Source organism: Procambarus clarkii, chromosome 15 (assembly GCF_040958095.1).
Source record: "Procambarus clarkii isolate CNS0578487 chromosome 15, FALCON_Pclarkii_2.0, whole genome shotgun sequence".
Taxonomy (NCBI): Eukaryota; Metazoa; Arthropoda; class Malacostraca; order Decapoda; family Cambaridae; genus Procambarus; species Procambarus clarkii.
In genome coordinates, this window is record NC_091164.1 from 15,305,625 (window position 1) to 15,324,429 (window position 18,805).

Consider the following 18,805-nt stretch of genomic DNA (forward strand, 5'->3'; position numbering starts at 1 on the left):
AAAGTTTATACATTTGTTACTATTATATAAACATTATTCCAGAAGAAAATAAGGCAAGATTTGAATGCAAATAATGTACAACGCTTTTATTACATTATCTTGAACGTGATTCGCAAGTCCCCTTCTGATAATATTCATGAAATACTGGCTTTACAACAACAAAATTATATAAATATTAAGACCTTACAACAAAGAAATGAAACAATAACTTCTAACCTGTTGACCATTCAACAGACAAATGCTAGTCTCCAGGATTCCAACAAACAAATGCTTTCAGAATTGAGACAAGAATGCATTTGTCAATGATTAACCATGATGAGACTTCGGTGGACCCCATAGAATATGAAGAAACTCAAATGAATAAATTCACTTCGATCATCCAAGCCGTCACTACTCAGCTCGATGCTTACTTGGCCTGGACATGCAACAATAAGTATTAGAGATCAGCACTCGTCAAACTCTCAATAAGAGAAATGTTTTGCAGGAATGAAATGGCCAAATCTGAAATGATGCAATTATTTATTTCACTTTCAAATCATATCTTCGAATTTATATTCTGCGCCCAGTTCTATAAGAATCTTGTCACGGTAATAAACGATAATATTCTTCGGCGTTCCATTCAATTAAACCTTCATTTTTCACGAGAAATGTATAACCACCAAGATATGCTATCTGAAATATTAAACATACCGATGATAAATGAAGCTATAGAAATAGCACCCGTTTTCCCGATTCTATACAATATTAGTAAATTAACCCTGATAAATGGTACGTATTCTATAAGCAACTATGAGGATAATAGTCAAATAGTGTCTATCGATAACGAAAAGAAGAATTTAAAATCGATTGCGTTATTGCTCGAGACTAATATGGAAGCAGAAAAATCTTGGTTCCTTAAAAACCTAAAAGTTAAGTACGAAAGTGTATTGGGTGATGGCAGCATTTTAAAAGCAATCGCCTCTCAGAAAGTTTATTCGCCTGAAACTGTTGAGAAAACAACCACACAAAAAATAGATAAAACAAAATTAAAAGACTTAAAACAAAGGGCAAAATATAAGACTCAAGGCAGGCGACAAGTCGAGGCATTAACAGAGAAAAAGAATCAAAGGGATAGACATGTAAACATTATAAGGGGAGGAATAGTTGAAAATAAATCAGAAGATGTTGATGGTAAGCAGTTAACTCATTAGAGAAAGAAATTTTGTAAATATAAAAAAAAAATAATAAAAGGCCTGGTAGCCTTCAATTAAAAAATAATTAAAGATAATAATTTATTTGGGAACTGTTTTATAAACTAAATCATCACCAATGTTGCCATAGATCATCTCAGGCTGTATGAGTTTTTATTCTTTGGATAATGTTGTTTTAACACTAGAGTGATCTTGTTGTTTCCTAGAGATATAGCAACGTTACAGTACATTAATATGTTATAAAAGTTTTTTTTACCCCATTCATCCTATTTTTTCTTTCTTTAAAGATTGACCTGATGTCTTCTTATACTATTCAAACAAGTCAATCTAACCCAACCACGGTGTAGAAAGAGACCAACAAATATAAAAGAAACTACTTATACCTAGTGCATAATAATTATAAGGATGGTTCTTAAAGAGGAGCAGACTTATTATTAAAAATATCAAAGCTAAACATAAAATTAATATATCCCATTTTGAACTTGAAATTAAATTTTCCACTTCTTGTATTTCAAATTCTGCCGTTTGAATGGGATAATGTTTATATTTGGCTTCATGAATTATATGGTGACTCATATCGATCACTTTAGTATCTTTCTCGTAAGTTTCAGAATTAAGCTTTTGAGTAATTGCTTGGCCCAGACTGTTTACCTCAAACTGATTAAGCAGGTCTAAAATCATCTTGCCTTCCTCTAGATAATTTGTGGTCGTCCCGTCCATAGCAATTATGTTTGTACATTGAGGGTAAAGACGAATTATTTCATATATTGCTGACAAATATATCATATATGGTGATATTTGCGGGGTGGTTACAGATTGTGGAGGCCCCACTTTAATATATTGACCCAAATTTATGTCCTGTTCCAACAATATATGAATCATTTCCTTGCGAATGTTATTTAAAGTAGCATAGGTCATTTCTTTATTATACCCTCCAATATTATTGATAGATAAATATAATTCTAATGGTAGCAACACTAGTCCCACTGATAAAATAAATGATAATGAAGTCGAGAGACCAGATAAAAGCCGGAGTGAAAATTGAATGCCCATTTCGACCATTGATGATCGAATGATAATCACTAAAAGTTGAACTACGATTTGCTGAGCTGATGCTCCGGCCATCATTACTGGCAATACTTCTTGAAGAGCGTCACGGAGGATGTTTTCTGAGAAATATTTTAACAATCTTGAAATGATTTTAGGCACTCTAGTTGTAACTTCAATTTCAGTTATAGTAATGGCTCCATCTTTTAATAATGCGAATAAATCAGAAAATTCAGAGTTTAAATGATTTATTATAACATGCAAAGAATTATAAGTAGTAGTATACTACTCAATGAGTGATACATTTTCAGACGATACCACTACATCTGCCTTGTTCACAAATAATTCCTTTTCGAGTATTGACTGTGGAACAACTTTTTCGCTATAACCTCTATCTACATCCATATAATCTTGTTTGCCCCATTCATCTATAAGAATGCTACTCCCTCCCGTGAGAGCAAATACGTCCACTAATTCATCATCACTGAATTGGTTAACAATTTGTGTACCAAGTATAAAACCCAATATCTTGTGGGTGGACATGACTATTGTATTGATCTATCTGACTATCGTAGTATTTACGAAAGCGTTTACAATATACTGGATTGAAGTTTATATTATGATACTGAATATTCCAGGACAGTGGTGGAGCATCGATTAAGCCAGCTGCAGCTTATCTCAGTTGAGAGGTATTTCGATTTTTCGCATAGGCAATGGGGTTCTTTTTATATCATTGTGCATCGTTTTCATCGGAAGGACTCCATCGACAAGAAGGTCTTTGAGCCAATGTCTTAAGGGCAGATAACTGTACCCCAAAGTAATCTTCATTAGATTCCTTGACGTGAATTGACCAAGTTTCAAAGGGAATAGGTTTAGAGAAAGGATGATGATTATCTGTTATTGTATTATTTAGAACAGACGTTAAATCATTATCAAATCTTTCTTGAAGAAATTCAAGAACCTCATTATAAACTGCGTAACATGCTTCACTACAGGCATGTTCACGTTCATTAATTAAAATAGCTGATCCCGATCACGGTCGACAGTTAGTTTCTACATCGTAAGAAAATTTTAGCATGTTGCAACCTAGCGTTGTAAATTTTACTTCAAAATCGTAAGGATTTTAATCTAAGAAAGCTTTGGGGAAATTGGGAGGTATATTTTTCCATGGTACATTCTGAATAATTATGTTTCTAAAATATTTACTTCCTATTCTTTGTTGAAAGGTCTCCATTGTTTTTCTTTGTGATATACGACTTACCTGTAGGTAAGCACCAGGCCTCGTAGCCTGGTGGATAGCACGCAGGACTCGTAATTCTGTGGCGCGGGTTCGATTCCCGCACGAGGCAGAAACAAATGGGCAAAGTTTCTTTCACCCTGAATGCCCCTGTTACCTAGCAGTAAATAGGTACCTGGGTGTTAGTCAGCTATCACGGGCTGCTTCCTGGGGGTGGAGGCCTGGTCAAGGACCGGGCCGCGGGGACACTAAAGCCCCGAAATCAACTCAAGATAACCTCAAGATACCACGAAAGTTGCTATTGCAATATCAGAAACTGTAACGGCTGATTTGGATAATGTCATTATGATAATTGTTGGGAATATTTTTTATGGTAAGATTCTTAATTAAAAGTATTGCCAAATTTAATGAAAAAAGGAAGAATTTTCATTTTTATTTATTATTTATTTATGTGGGAACCGACCTGTGAGATTTATATTTATTTAATTTATATGAATTTATATTTACGTTAATTTATATACTTCGATAGCAATTTGTATAATGATAAGTGGACTGTATTTCTGCAATAATCTCATAATCTCACAAATCGATCCTCTACACATTAGGGGGGTTTTATTTATATATATGCAGCCAATCAAACTACAGTAACTACATACATTGATGAGGTTCCTTATCTTATAGTACAGCAGGCTAGTCCACCAGGTATAACTAGGGTGTAGACACCAAATTATCCTCTTTGAGGTAGCTTCCATATCACCCAGTAACTGGTGCACAAATCTGGCTTCCTCGTCTTGACCTGTCAAAAGTGCGCTAGCTGTGAAGCCAGAATCCTATATATGACAAGCTATATCAGAGAAAACTGTACATGGAACATTAAAGACCTGGCTTAATTACCTTTAGTTTGAGGCTTCCACGTGATCTAACCGGGTCACCCTATATCCTGACATTAATGGCCATAAATGAATGATAAACTGGTTTCGGATAGACACTTAACTTGAATTTGTAGACAGCGTGCTGACAATGGTACACCTTTGGTTTCCATAACACTACGTCCAAGTAAATTTAACAGGAGCCGAATTTGCTCCCGTGTGAGCCTCTGGTCTCAATAAACAACAATGGCTGCCCTCCTTCCTCCCTCTGACGCCTGGCTTACTTTGTCCAGATTTCAGAAAGTGATAGAAGGGTCACATTTACTCTACTTTAATATTGATAATTAAGTTAATTTATATAAGATGTTTTTATGATGGTAAAGTCCAAAGACTAATGTATTTAAGAATAATTCCCAGCAAAATAGCTGGTGAATTATAATAGTATGTGGTGATGATATCCCGTTTTCTATAGACGGTAATTCCACTACAAGTTACGTTTTCTATGGGTAACTTGTTTATACAATACAGCTATTATCTGTATGATTATTAAATGGTGTCGGATTTTCCGACATAATTCCCCAGGGGGCTGCTCACGGGTCGAAGTCCTATTTAGAACAGACGAACACCGATACTCCTCCTTCGAATTATTAGATTAATTTGATGTTAGTAGTTAGTAATCACACATTTGTGTGTCTGTTCGTACCGGACGGATGTCCCATACTAGAGTTGCAGGGGTTAGAAGTCTAATGCGATTTCATTTCCCCGTCCACTCTTGAAAGGCTAATATTCAAGCCTTATTACATATTATTTAACCCAGAAGACTGGATGTGATCAAGTACTACAGTCAAGTATGATTCAGGGACTGCAGTGAGATCAGTGACATTAGATATAACTTGAAGTTTCTTCAGGTAACTGGTCACTGATATATAAACACTGAGGCCCATGGAATACATCTTGATTAAATAATAAATGTATCAAATCAGTCATCAGATTTATTGGGGTTTAATTTAGTTAATTGATTCAGAAGATTGAATAGCTCATCATTAAAGTAAAGTGTGGTTCTGAGACTGCAGTGGGTTCAGTGACATTGGTCGCAGTGACTTGTAGCTGTTTTAGGCTACTGTTCACTGATTTGCCACTGAGGCCTCATGAACTCATCTCCAGCTTTAAATGATGACACTAACATCAACCTCTGTTACTATAGTCAGCTGTCATCTCCTTAGTATAATGCTACTGGAGAAATATAATCAGCTGACAAATTTAGTTTCTATTGGTATTGTTTATCTGCAGGCATAGGTCTCCTCAGGCTTGATACTGGGCCTGAGAGTAATTTACCTCCTGCAGAGTTTAACATGGTTATACCCTGATATTTAGTAGGGCTACCGATGAATCGATGGCAATAGTCTGTCCCAACAAGGAGACCGAAGTCAGTGAGGTGATCAGACTTAATATTATCTGCCAATTTTATTCCTCTATTTCTCAGGAATTTGGCTGTTGCTCTCAGACCTTGAACTTGTAGGTCTACTGGTATTTTGTCCACCACAATGGCTTGTACTCGACAGACGTACCTGCCTAAACGTACTGATGGTTGTACCACCTGGTAGACTTGAGGTCCTGCATCTGTTACAAACCCTGAGATGTTGAATGACATCTGGGCTACAGGCCTTAATTGTAGTTCATCTGCCAACTTTTTAGTGACATATGTTCTCTGGGATCCTTGGTCAAACAACCCACGGGTATGGACCTTGGCCCTCTTATTCAGGATGGTAATTTGGGCAGTAGGCAAAGTCGTATTACCTTTAGACTTTGCTGATTGGACACTCTTTGTTGGTTGCACCTTGCAGTACTGTACTGTGGTGGGAATGCTATCTTCCGCCTTGGGGTTTGGAGACGTTGTTTTGGTGTCTCTGCATAATGCTGCATGGTGCTGACCTTTGTTACACCTATTACAGGTGTGTAATTGGGTCTCACAGTCGTTGATGTTATGTTTCCTGAGGCACCTCGTGCAATGTTGCAAATCTTTGAGTCGCTCAACACGGGCGTCACTATCAGGAAAATTAGGGCAGTGGTACATTGAATGTTTCTCATTGCAGAACAAACATGTTCCATAGCTTCCAGTACCCTTTGGTGTCACGTTCTTGGGTGACACAGTAACTATAGGCTTGGAGGGTCCAACTGCATATACGCCCACACTGCCACTGTTCCACTTTGGTGTTGAATTATATTGTCTAGATTGATTTGGAGTACCTTTGGTACTCTGTGGTTTACTATTATTGGTTTCTGAGGGTTTACTTGGTGGTTTTAATTTGTCATGTGTTCGTAATTGATGAACTACTGACTTTAAACCTTCAGATATTTCATTCATGGATAAGATGCTTTTATTGTAATGAGCACTCATTTGTCTCAATATGTCCCTAGGTATTTTCTCCTGGACAATTATTTTCAAGACCCACTCAGCCCCGTTTGTATCTGCTGTCAGGCTGAGGGCATTGATCAATGATTCTACCTCCAGCTTGAAGACTTGGAGTGAATCAGCTGAAGCCTCCGGTGGGGGTAAATGCAACAGCTCATGAACTAAATGTGATGTTCTTACTTCTGGATCAGCATAATTATCCTTGAGGAGTTTTACTGCCAGATCATAGCCGTCATTAGTTAATCTCAGATGGGATACTACTGTTTTAGCCTCACCTGATAATTGGCCTTGCAAATAAGAGAATTTACTACTCTTTGGTAAAGATTGTTTTGAGTCTACAAGGTCAACGAATTTGTTCCAAAATTCGTCCCAATCTTCCTCATCTTTTCCTGAGAAAGTGGGTAAATTAATTGGAGGGAGTCGAGCTTCTGCTTGACTCGTATTAGATGCAACTGTTGTTGTTGTTGCTGTTGCCTTGTTCTGGGCAATTAATTTGACATAAGGCTGTAACGTGGCCTGAGTGTGATCTTCATAATTCGCAAGATCAACCATAATGTCGTCTATTTCTGTTTCTGATAAATTAGTGTTGGCAAGTTCAGCCACATATGTTGCTATTTGACATTTGATTTGCTCAAATTTACCTGCAGCTGCTTGATAATAGCTTTCCAGGTCAGCATAATCAACTTGAGATTGTTGTGACAAATCTTCACATTTCTTGATCTGTCTTGTTAAGTGGCCTTTAAGACCTGCAAGGGTTCTTTTCATTCTCCCTGCATTATCCATACTGGCTCGTTGGTGAAGCCTTGTGGGACTTGTACTTGGGCTGCTCATAATACTGAACAAACACTAATGATAGCCTAGGGTAAATTCTGCACTCACTAAGCAATAATCCTACCTCTACTAGAGGTTAGCACTTAAAATTAATACACATTATATATACACAATCATACACACTAATGATTTGAGTGATAAACCAGTGTCACTGGAAGTACCTTTAGGTTAGCTCTTCTATATCACCCTAGGATGGAATAGACACTAATTAATCACTCAAAGGATTAATGATCATAAGTAAATTATTATATATACAACTCAATTCGAGTTGGTAAAAATTACACCCAAAATAGGGTCTGGACCATTCATTAATGGTGTTAGGTTATTCAATATAGTACAACTGACTATGGTAATAATGGGACTAGGATGAACAATAATAGTTCAACTAGTCATATCCTACCCTGTTGTGGGTTGGCAATTAGTAAATATTATACTGTGATCACTAGTGCAATATATATTAAATAATTCTCTATTTTGGAGAAATAATATACACAATTATTGATAATAGCCTCTTAATTAGCCTCTATGAAACTTCTAATATTATCAAGAAGTATTAAATATTATTAGTGACCTCGCGAAATAAAGTCCACAAAATTCGTAGATAATCTCTCGCGAAATGTAACACCACGAAATCCGTGAACAATCACGCGACACCACAGCCACTACATTGGCTGGCTTCAATATTAGCGCTGTCATTTCACGAAATAACACGCCACCAAATATCTGTGGGTGTGCATGAAACCGCTGATGAGGCTGAACTCAGTTGAGGGAGGCTCCTGAGCTCCCTCGAGGCTTCGCCGCTGTCTTGACTGCTGGCTTTGTTTAAATAACACTGCACTAGTATATTTAATGAATCCACTGGATAACTGGTTCATCCGGTACTAAGATGACCAAATGTGGGTTCAAAGGACCGAATATTCCGGTTCCGAAGGTCCAAATAATGTGGGAACCGACCTGTGAGATTTATATTTATTTAATTTATATGAATTTATATTTACGTTAATTTATATACTTCGATAGCAATTTGTATAATGATAAGTGGACTGTATTTCTGCAATAATCTCATAATCTCACAAATCGATCCTCTACACATTAGGGGGGTTTTATTTATATATATGCAGCCAATCAAACTACAGTAACTACATACATTGATGAGGTTCCTTATCTTATAGTACAGCAGGCTAGTCCACCAGGTATAACTAGGGTGTAGACACCAAATTATCCTCTTTGAGGTAGCTTCCATATCACCCAGTAACTGGTGCACAAATCTGGCTTCCTCGTCTTGACCTGTCAAAAGTGCGCTAGCTGTGAAGCCAGAATCCTATATATGACAAGCTATATCAGAGAAAACTGTACATGGAACATTAAAGACCTGGCTTAATTACCTTTAGTTTGAGGCTTCCACGTGATCTAACCGGGTCACCCTATATCCTGACATTAATGGCCATAAATGAATGATAAACGGGTTTCGGATAGACACTTAACTTGAATTTGTAGACAGCGTGTTGACAATGGTACACCTTTGGTTTCCATAACACTACGTCCAAGTAAATTTAACAGGAGCCGAATTTGCTCCCGTGTGAGCCTCTGGTCTCAATAAACAACAATGGCTGCCCTCCTTCCTCCCTCTGACGCCTGGCTTACTTTGTCCAGATTTCAGAAAGTGATAGAAGGGACACATTTACTCTACTTTAATATTGATAATTAAGTTAATTTATATAAGATGTTTTTATGATGGTAAAGTCCAAAGACTAATGTATTTAAGAATAATTCCCAGCAAAATAGCTGGTGAATTATAATAGTATGTGGTGATGATATCCCGTTTTCTATAGACGGTAATTCCACTACAAGTTACGTTTTCTATGGGTAACTTGTTTATACAATACAGCTATTATCTGTATGATTATTAAATGGTGTCGGATTTTCCGACAATTTATTTATATATATACAAGAAGGTACATTGGGTTTGTGAGAATACATTGGATAGTACAGTATTTACACTCTTGTAAAGCCACTAGTACGCACAGCGTTTCGGGCAGGTCCTTAATCTAACAGATAATTTTAAGTAGGTAATTTCTATCAGAATTGATAAAGATACATTGCAAGAGAAAAATGAGATGAGAGAGCTTAGTAAGTATATTAAAGCACATTGTTATATTAAAGCTCTGTTTGATTACATTGACAGCTTGATTAGTAATTTAAACAAGATTAATAGACACCATACAGCAGATTGACAGCATATATAAGACAGCAATGATCACAATGGTAAAGATGTTCAGATTGGGTACATAAAGATTGGGTAGCAATAGATACAGATAAACAAGATTAATAAACACAATACAGCAGATTGGCAGCACATATAAGAAGACAGCAATGATCACAATGGTAAAGATGTTCAAATTGGGAACATAAAGGTTGGGAGATTGGGTAGCAAAAGATACAGTGCAATTTTAAGGCAAAAAGTGAAAAACTATGAAGATGAAATTAGGTACTTTTTAGTATTGATTTTGAATGATGTAAAAGTTGGACAGCTTTTCAATTCAATAGGGAGTGAGTTCCATAGACTGGGTCCCTTTATTTGCATAGAGTGTTTACACAGATTAGGTTTAACTCTGGGGATATCAAAGAGATATTTATTTCTGGTGTGGTGATAATGGGTCCTATTACATCTGTCCAGGAAGAGTTTCAGAGCAGGATTTGCATTTAAGAACAGGGTTTTGTAAATGTAGTTGACACAAGAGAATTTATGGAGTGAGATTATGTTTAGCATGTTTAGGGAGTTAAACAAGGGGGCTGAGTGTTGTCTGAAAGCAGAGTTTGATATTATTCTGATAGCAGATTTTTGCTGGTGATGATGGACTTAAGTTAGTTTGCAGTGGTTGAACCCCATGCACAGATACCATAGTTGAGATAGGGATAGATTAGTGCATAATATAGCGAGATGAGAGCAGAGTTAGGTACATAATATCTGATTTTGGAGAGTATATCAACTGTTTTAGAGACTTTCTTAGGTATGTGTTGTATATGGGTACTGAAGTTGAGTCTCTTGTCTAGGAATAGGCCAAAAAACTTTCTTTCATTTTTATTGCTAATGTTTACATTGTCTATCTGAAGCTGAATTGCATTTGTAGATTTGCTTCCAAATAGGATGTAGTAGGTATTTTTTATGTTAAGTGTTAGTTTGTTGGTTGACATCCATAAGTGGACTTTTTTTAGTTCATTATTAACAACATCATTTAGTGTATGTGGGTTGGGGTTGGAGTAGATGAGGGTAGTATCATCAGCAAGCAAAATAGTTTTCAGAATGTTAGAGACATTAGGCAGATCATTCATGTATATAAGAAATAGAAGAGGTCCCAAGATGCTGCCCTTTTTATTTTAATCTAAGGATTTTAATCTAAGAAAGCTTTGGGGAAATTGGGAGGTATATTTTTCCATGGTACATTCTGAATAATTATGTTTCTAAAATATTTACTTCCTATTCTTTGTTGAAAGGTCTCCATTGTTTTTCTTTGTGATATACGACTTACCTGTAGGTAAGCACCAGGCCTCGTAGCCTGGTGGATAGCACGCAGGACTCGTAATTCTGTGGCGCGGGTTCGATTCCCGCACCTGGCAGAAACAAATGGGCAAAGTTTCTTTCACCCTGAATGCCCCTGTTACCTAGCAGTAAATAGGTACCTGGGTGTTAGTCAGCTGTCAAGGGCTGCTTCCTGGGGGTGGAGGCCTGGTCAAGGACCGGGCCGCGGGGACACTAAAGCCCCGAAATCAACTCAAGATAACCTCATGATACCACGAAAGTTGCTATTGCAATATCAGAAACTGTAACGGCTGATTTGGATAATGTCATTATGATAATTGTTGGGAATATTTTTTATGGTAAGATTCTTAATTAAAAGTATTGCCAAATTTAATGAAAAAAGGAAGAATTTTCATTTTTATTTATTATTTATTTATTTATATATATACAAGAAGGTACATTGGGTTTGTGAGAATACATTGGATAGTACAGTATTTACACTCTTGTAAAGCCACTAGTACGCACAGCGTTTCGGGCAGGTCCTTAATCTAACAGATAATTTTAAGTAGGTAATTTCTATCAGAATTGATAAAGATACATTGCAAGAGAAAAATGAGATGAGAGAGCTTAGTAAGTATATTAAAGCACATTGTTATATTAAAGCTCTGATTGATTACATTGACAGCTTGATTAGTAATTTAAACAAGATTAATAGACACCATACAGCAGATTGACAGCATATATAAGACAGCAATGATCACAATGGTAAAGATGTTCAGATTGGGTACATAAAGATTGGGTAGCAATAGATACAGATAAACAAGATTAATAAACACAATACAGCAGATTGGCAGCACATATAAGAAGACAGCAATGATCACAATGGTAAAGATGTTCAAATTGGGAACATAAAGGTTGGGAGATTGGGTAGCACAAGATACAGTGCAATTTTAAGGCAAAAAGTGAAAAACTATGAAGATGAAATTAGGTACTTTTTAGAATTGATTTTGAATGATGTAAAAGTTGGACAGCTTTTCAATTCAATAGGGAGTGAGTTCCATAGACTGGGTCCCTTTATTTGCATAGAGTGTTTACACAGATTAAGTTTAACTCTGGGGATATCAAAGAGATATTTATTTCTGGTGTGGTGATAATGGGTCCTATTACATCTGTCCAGGAAGAGTTTCAGAGCAGGATTTGCATTTAAAAACAGGGTTTTGTAAATGTAGTTGACACAAGAGAATTTATGAAGTGAGATTATGTTTAGCATGTTTAGGGAGTTAAACAAGGGGGCTGAGTGTTGTCTGAAAGCAGAGTTTGATATTATTCTGATAGCAGATTTTTGCTGGGTGATGATGGACTTAAGTTGGTTTGCAGTGGTTGAACCCCATGCACAGATACCATAGTTGAGATAGGGATAGATTAGTGCATAATATAGAGAGATGAGAGCAGAGTTAGGTACATAATATCTGATTTTGGAGAGTATATCAACTGTTTTAGAGACTTTCTTAGTTATGTGTTGTATATGGGTACTGAAGTTGAGTCTCTTGTCTAGGAATAGGCCAAAAAACTTTCCATCATTTTTATTGCTAATGTTTACATTGTCTATCTGAAGCTGAATTGCATTTGTAGATTTGCTTCCAAATAGGATGTAGTAGGTCTTTTCTATGTTAAGTGTTAGTTTGTTGGTTGACATCCATAAGTGGACTTTTTTTAGTTCATTATTAACAACATCATTTAGTGTATGTGGGTTGGGGTTGGAGTAGATGAGGGTAGTATCATCAGCAAGCAAAATAGTTTTCAGAATGTTAGAGACATTAGGCAGATCATTCATGTATATAAGAAATAGAAGAGGTCCCAAGATGCTGCCCTGTGGCATATTTATAACCCTGCTTTTTTTATAAGTATATATATACATTAAATAAATAAATAAATAAACAAATAAATAAATAAATATATATATATATATATATATATATATATATATATATATATATATATATATATATATATATATATATATATATATATGTCGTACCTAGTAGCCAGAACGCACTTTTCAGCCTACTATGCTAGGCCCGATTTGCCTAATAAGCCAAGTTTTACTGAATTAATATATTTTCTCTATTTTTTTTCTTATGAAATGATAAAGCTACCCATTTCATTATGTATGAGGTCAATTTCGTTTATTGGAGGTAAAATTAACGTAGATATATGACCGAACCTAACCAACCCTACCTAACCTAACCTAACCTATCTTTATAGGTTAGGTTAGGTTAGGTAGCCGAAAACGTTAGGTTAGGTTAGGTTAGGTAGGTTAGGTAGACGAAAAACAATTAATTCATGAAAACTTGGCTTATTAGGCAAATCGGGCCTTGCATAGTAGGCTGAGAAGTGCGTTCTGGCTACTAGGTACGACATATGTATATATATATATATATATATATATATATATATATATATATATATATATATATATATATATATCACACGTTTATTGGTCCTGGGGACCATTCAGGCTTGTTCGCATATATATATATATATATATATATATATATATATATATATATATATATATATATATATATATATATATATATATATATATATATATATTCTAATATATATATATTAATAAACTAATATATATATATTAGTTTTCATTCGCATATAGTCCTGGGGACCATTCAGGCTTGTTCGCATTTGTGTTCCTCACGTGTGCCCCAAAGAATGAGGTGATTTGGTGAAATGCTATGCCCAAGATTACCATCCGAGTTGCCGTCGGGGAAGTGGCTCAAATTGCCTCGGCTATCACTTCCTTTTGACGGCCGTGATGGTCAAGCGGATTAAGGCGCCCTGTAGTTACCAGTTGCGTTGCTTCTGGGAGTATGGGTTCGAGTCACTTCTGGGGTGTGAGTTTTCATTCATATATATATATATATATATATATATATATACATATGAGCTGTGGAAAAGACCATGCAACCTCTGAAGAGACAACTAACACAACACCTATACCCCCTATTAGACTATTTTACAGGAACTTCTTTTCCACAGCTCATAAAACAGAGGAAAGGGTCCTGAAAGATATTATTAATAGAAACGTTATCCCTACAGACAAAAATCAGAGGATACAACTGACGATTTACTATAAAACCAGAAAAACGGCCAGCCTACTCATGAGAAACTCTCCAGACACAAAGCAGAACGCTTTAAAAGAGACCAACGCCGTCTATGCCTTCAAATGCCCACTTGGGGATTGTAAGCTCCAAAAAACCCAGTATATAGGCAAGACAACAACATCTCTTTCTAGGCGTTTAACGATGCATAAGCAACAGGGCTCCATTAAGGAACATATAATCTCTTCCCACAACCAAACCATCGCCAGAGAAATCCTAGTAAACAACACAGAAATCATCGATAGGTACAGAGATAGCAGACGGCTTGACGTTTGCGAGGCACTACACATCAGGAAGTCAACACCAGCAATCAACAGCCAATTAATGCACAACTATATTCTACCCACCTCAAGACTCCGCTCCAATATAGAAGCATCAAGAAATATGGACCAATAGGCTTTCTACAATCACTTCTATTCAATACCCATTGTTTCGTGTTCTGTCTTGTGTTGATAAAATTAATCCCTATTAAATACCACCTCACCCCATCCACCTCACTGAAATGTCGATATAAACAAATCGGAGATGTGTAAGTTCTATTCAGTTGTGTATGTGTAACTAAAGTCTTTGAAAATGTAATAAGTTTTACGAAACGCTCTTAAGTGTCGCGTCAGACTAGAAATAAAAATGAATTTTGAAGAATTGATTTTTGAATTACCACCAACAGTGAAAAGAAATGTACGAAAGATTGAGAAAATTCGTGTTAGAATTATTAATCTTACTTTTTCGGTCATATATAATAATAATATATATATATATATATATATATATATATATATATATATATATATATATATATATATATATATATATATATATATATATATATATATATATATATATATATTAGTATATTTTGGTAGCAGTCTTTCCTGTAGACATATATTATTAAATATGACCGAAAAAGTAAGATTAATAATTCTAACACGAATTTTCTCAATCTTTCGTACATTTCTTTTCACTGTTGGAGGTAAATCAAAAATCAATTCTCCAAAATTCATTTTTATTTCTAGTCTGACGCGACACGAGCGCGTTTCGTAAAACTTATTACATTTTCAAAGACTTTAGTTTACAAATACACAACTGAATAGAACTTACGCATCTCCGATTTCGTTTATATCTACATTTGAGTGAGGTGGATGGGGTGAGGTGGCATTAATAGGGTATTAATTTCATCAACACAAGACAGAACAAGAGGTGGCATTAATAGGGTATTAATTTCATCAACACAAGACAGAACACGAAACAATGGGTATTGAATAGAAGTGATTGTAGAAAGCCTATTGGTCCATATTTCTTGATGCTTCTATATTGGAGCGGAGTCTTGAGGTGGGTAGAATATAGTTGTGCATTAATTGGCTGTTGATTGCTGGTGTTGACTTCCTGATGTGTAGTGCCTCGCAAACGTCAAGCCGCCTGCTATCGCTGTATCTATCGATGATTTCTGTGTTGTTTACAAGGATTTCTCTGGCGATGGCTATAAACAAATCATTGATAATACGTTTGGAATTATATTAGGAGAGGTTTCGTAGATCTAATAGATTTCTCTATACACCAACTACATCTTATAATGTTGAGTGCATCGTTAAAAAATTCATTGACAATACGATTGGAATGGTATTAAGAGAGGCTTCATGCATCTAATATTTTAAAACGACCTTGTGTTTTTTTAATGAAAACGAACCATAAATGATTTCTTTTAATGTGCCTAATAACTTCCCCAACGCACCAACTGCATCTTATAATGTTGAATGCATCTATACAAAAATCATTGACAATACGATTGGAATGATATTCAGAGAAGCATAATAGATGTAATATTTTATAACGGTCTTGTGTTTTATTAATGAAAGCAAACATAAACGATTATATTTATGGTGCCTAATAGATTCCATAACACACCAACTGCATCTTATAATGTTGAATGCATCTATAAAAAAATCATTGACAATACGATTGGAATGATATTCAGAGATGTTTCATAGATCTAATATTTTTAAACGATCTTGGGTTTTTAATGAAAAAAAACATAAATGATTATTTTTAATGTGCCTAATAGCTTTCCCTAACACTCCAGCTGCATCCTATAATATTGAGTGCATCTATAAATATCCTTGACAGTCCAATTGGATATTGGGCATACAGGTTACGGTCACCTGATGATCATGTGATCAGCGTGTTCTCAGGGCTAATAATGGTGTCTGACTCATCCTCTATAATGATGATTCATCTGATCACGTAAACATCAGGTGACCTAAACACTTTCCCATTAGAGGAAAAAAAACTTTCCACCGGTCTAATCTAGCTTTGTGGCCTGCATAACTGTAGGCAGTATATATAAAACTAAACCCTTATTCTTTTTTTTTATATTAAGTATATAATATAATATTATTATTTAGTAATTACTGAAAAAAAATAAAAAGACTGGTTACATATATAGTGGTTGAAATTTTATTTTCATCCAGTATGTGTGGATGTGTGTGTGTGTGTGTGTGTGTGTGTGTGTGTGTGTGTGTGTGTGTGTGTGTGTGTGTGTGTGTGTGTACTCACCTAGTTCTCACCTAGTTGTGCTTGCGGGGGTTGAGCTCTGGCTCTTTGGTCCCGCCTCTCAACTGTCAATCAACAGGTGTACAGGTTCCTGAGCCTATTGGGCTCTATCAAATCTACACTTGAAACTGTGTATGGAGTCAGCCTCCACCACATCACTTCCTAATGCATTCCATTTGTCAACCACTCTGACACTAAAAAAGTTCTTTCTAATATCTCTGTGGCTCATTTGGGCACTCAGTTTCCACCTGTGTCCCCTTGTGCGTGTTCCCCTTGTGTTAAACAGCCTGTCTGTATCAACCCTGTCAATTCCCTTGAGGATCTTGAATGTGGTGATCATGTCCCCCCTAACTCTTCTGTCTTCCAACGAAGTGAGGTTTAATTCCCGTAGTCTCTCCTCGTAGCTCATACCTCTCAGCTCGGGCACTAGTCTGGTGGCAAACCTTTGAACCTTTTCCATTTTAGTCTTATGCTTGACTAGATATGGACTCCATGCTGGTGCCGCATACTCCAGGATTGGTCTGACATATGTGGTATATAATGTTCTGAAAGATTCCTTACACAAGTTTCTAAAGGCCGTTCTTATGTTAGCCAACCTGGCATATGCTGCTGCTGTTATCCTCTTGATATGAGCATCAGGGGACAGGTCTGGCGTGATATCATATGTGTGTGTGTGTGTGTGTGTACTTCTTAGGTTGTGTTTGGGGGGGATCGAGCTTCGGTTCTTTGATTTCACCTCTTAATTGTCAATGAATTAATGTGCAGATTCCAGGGCCTATTAGGCTCTATCATACTGTACCTAAATTTGAAACTGTGTATACAGAGTCTGCCTCCACCTCATCACTGCACAATGTATTTTATCTGTTAGGTACTCTGACAATTTTCTTTCTACACTCTAAGTTTTCCAAAGCCTCACCAAACATTGACCAACAAAACGATTCCTTTCAATCCTCAGATTTCTTGAAATCTTTTATCAGGGGGTACCTCTCTTGCTCTCTCTCTCATAACGAACCATAAATATTTATTTTTAATTAGCCTAATAGCATTCCCAATACATCAACAAAATCTTATCATGTTGAATGCATCCTTTAAAATAATCATTGACTCATACGATTGGAATGATATTAGGAGAGGTTTCATAGATCTAATATTTTAAAACGATCTTGTGTTTTATTAATGAAAGCAAACATAAACGATTATATTTATGGTGCCTAATAGATTCCAAAACACACCAACTGCATCTTATAATGTTGAATGCCTCTTTAAAAAAATCATTGACAATACGATTGGAATGATATTAGGAGAGGTTTCATAGATCTAATATTTTAAAACGATCTTGTGTTTTATTAATGAAAGCAAACATAAACGATTATATTTATGGTGCCTAATAGATTCCAAAACACACCAACTGCATCTTATAATGTTGAATGCCTCTTTAAAAAAATCATTGACAATACGATTAGAATGATTTTAGGAGAGCTTTCATAGATCTAAAATTTTAAAACGATCTTGTGTTTTATTAATAAAAGCAAACCATAAACGATTATATTTATGGTGCCTAATAGATTTCCCTATACACCAACTGCATCTTATAATGATGAGTGCATCTTTAAAAAAATTAATTGACAATACGATTGGAATGATATTAAGAGAGGTTCCATACATCTAATATTTTAAAATGATCATGGGTTTTTTATTGAAAACGAACCATAAATGATTATATTTAATGTGAATAAAAGCTTTCCCAGTACACTAACGGCATCTTATAATGTTGAATGTATCTTTAAAAATAATTGACAATAGGATTGGAATGATATTCAGAGAGGTTTCATAGATCTAATATTTTATAACGATCTTGGGTTTCTAATGAAAACAAACCAGAAACGATTATTTTTAATGTGCCTAATAGCTTTCCCTAACAACCCAACTGCATCCTATGATATTGAGTGCATCTATAAAATTTCTTAACAAT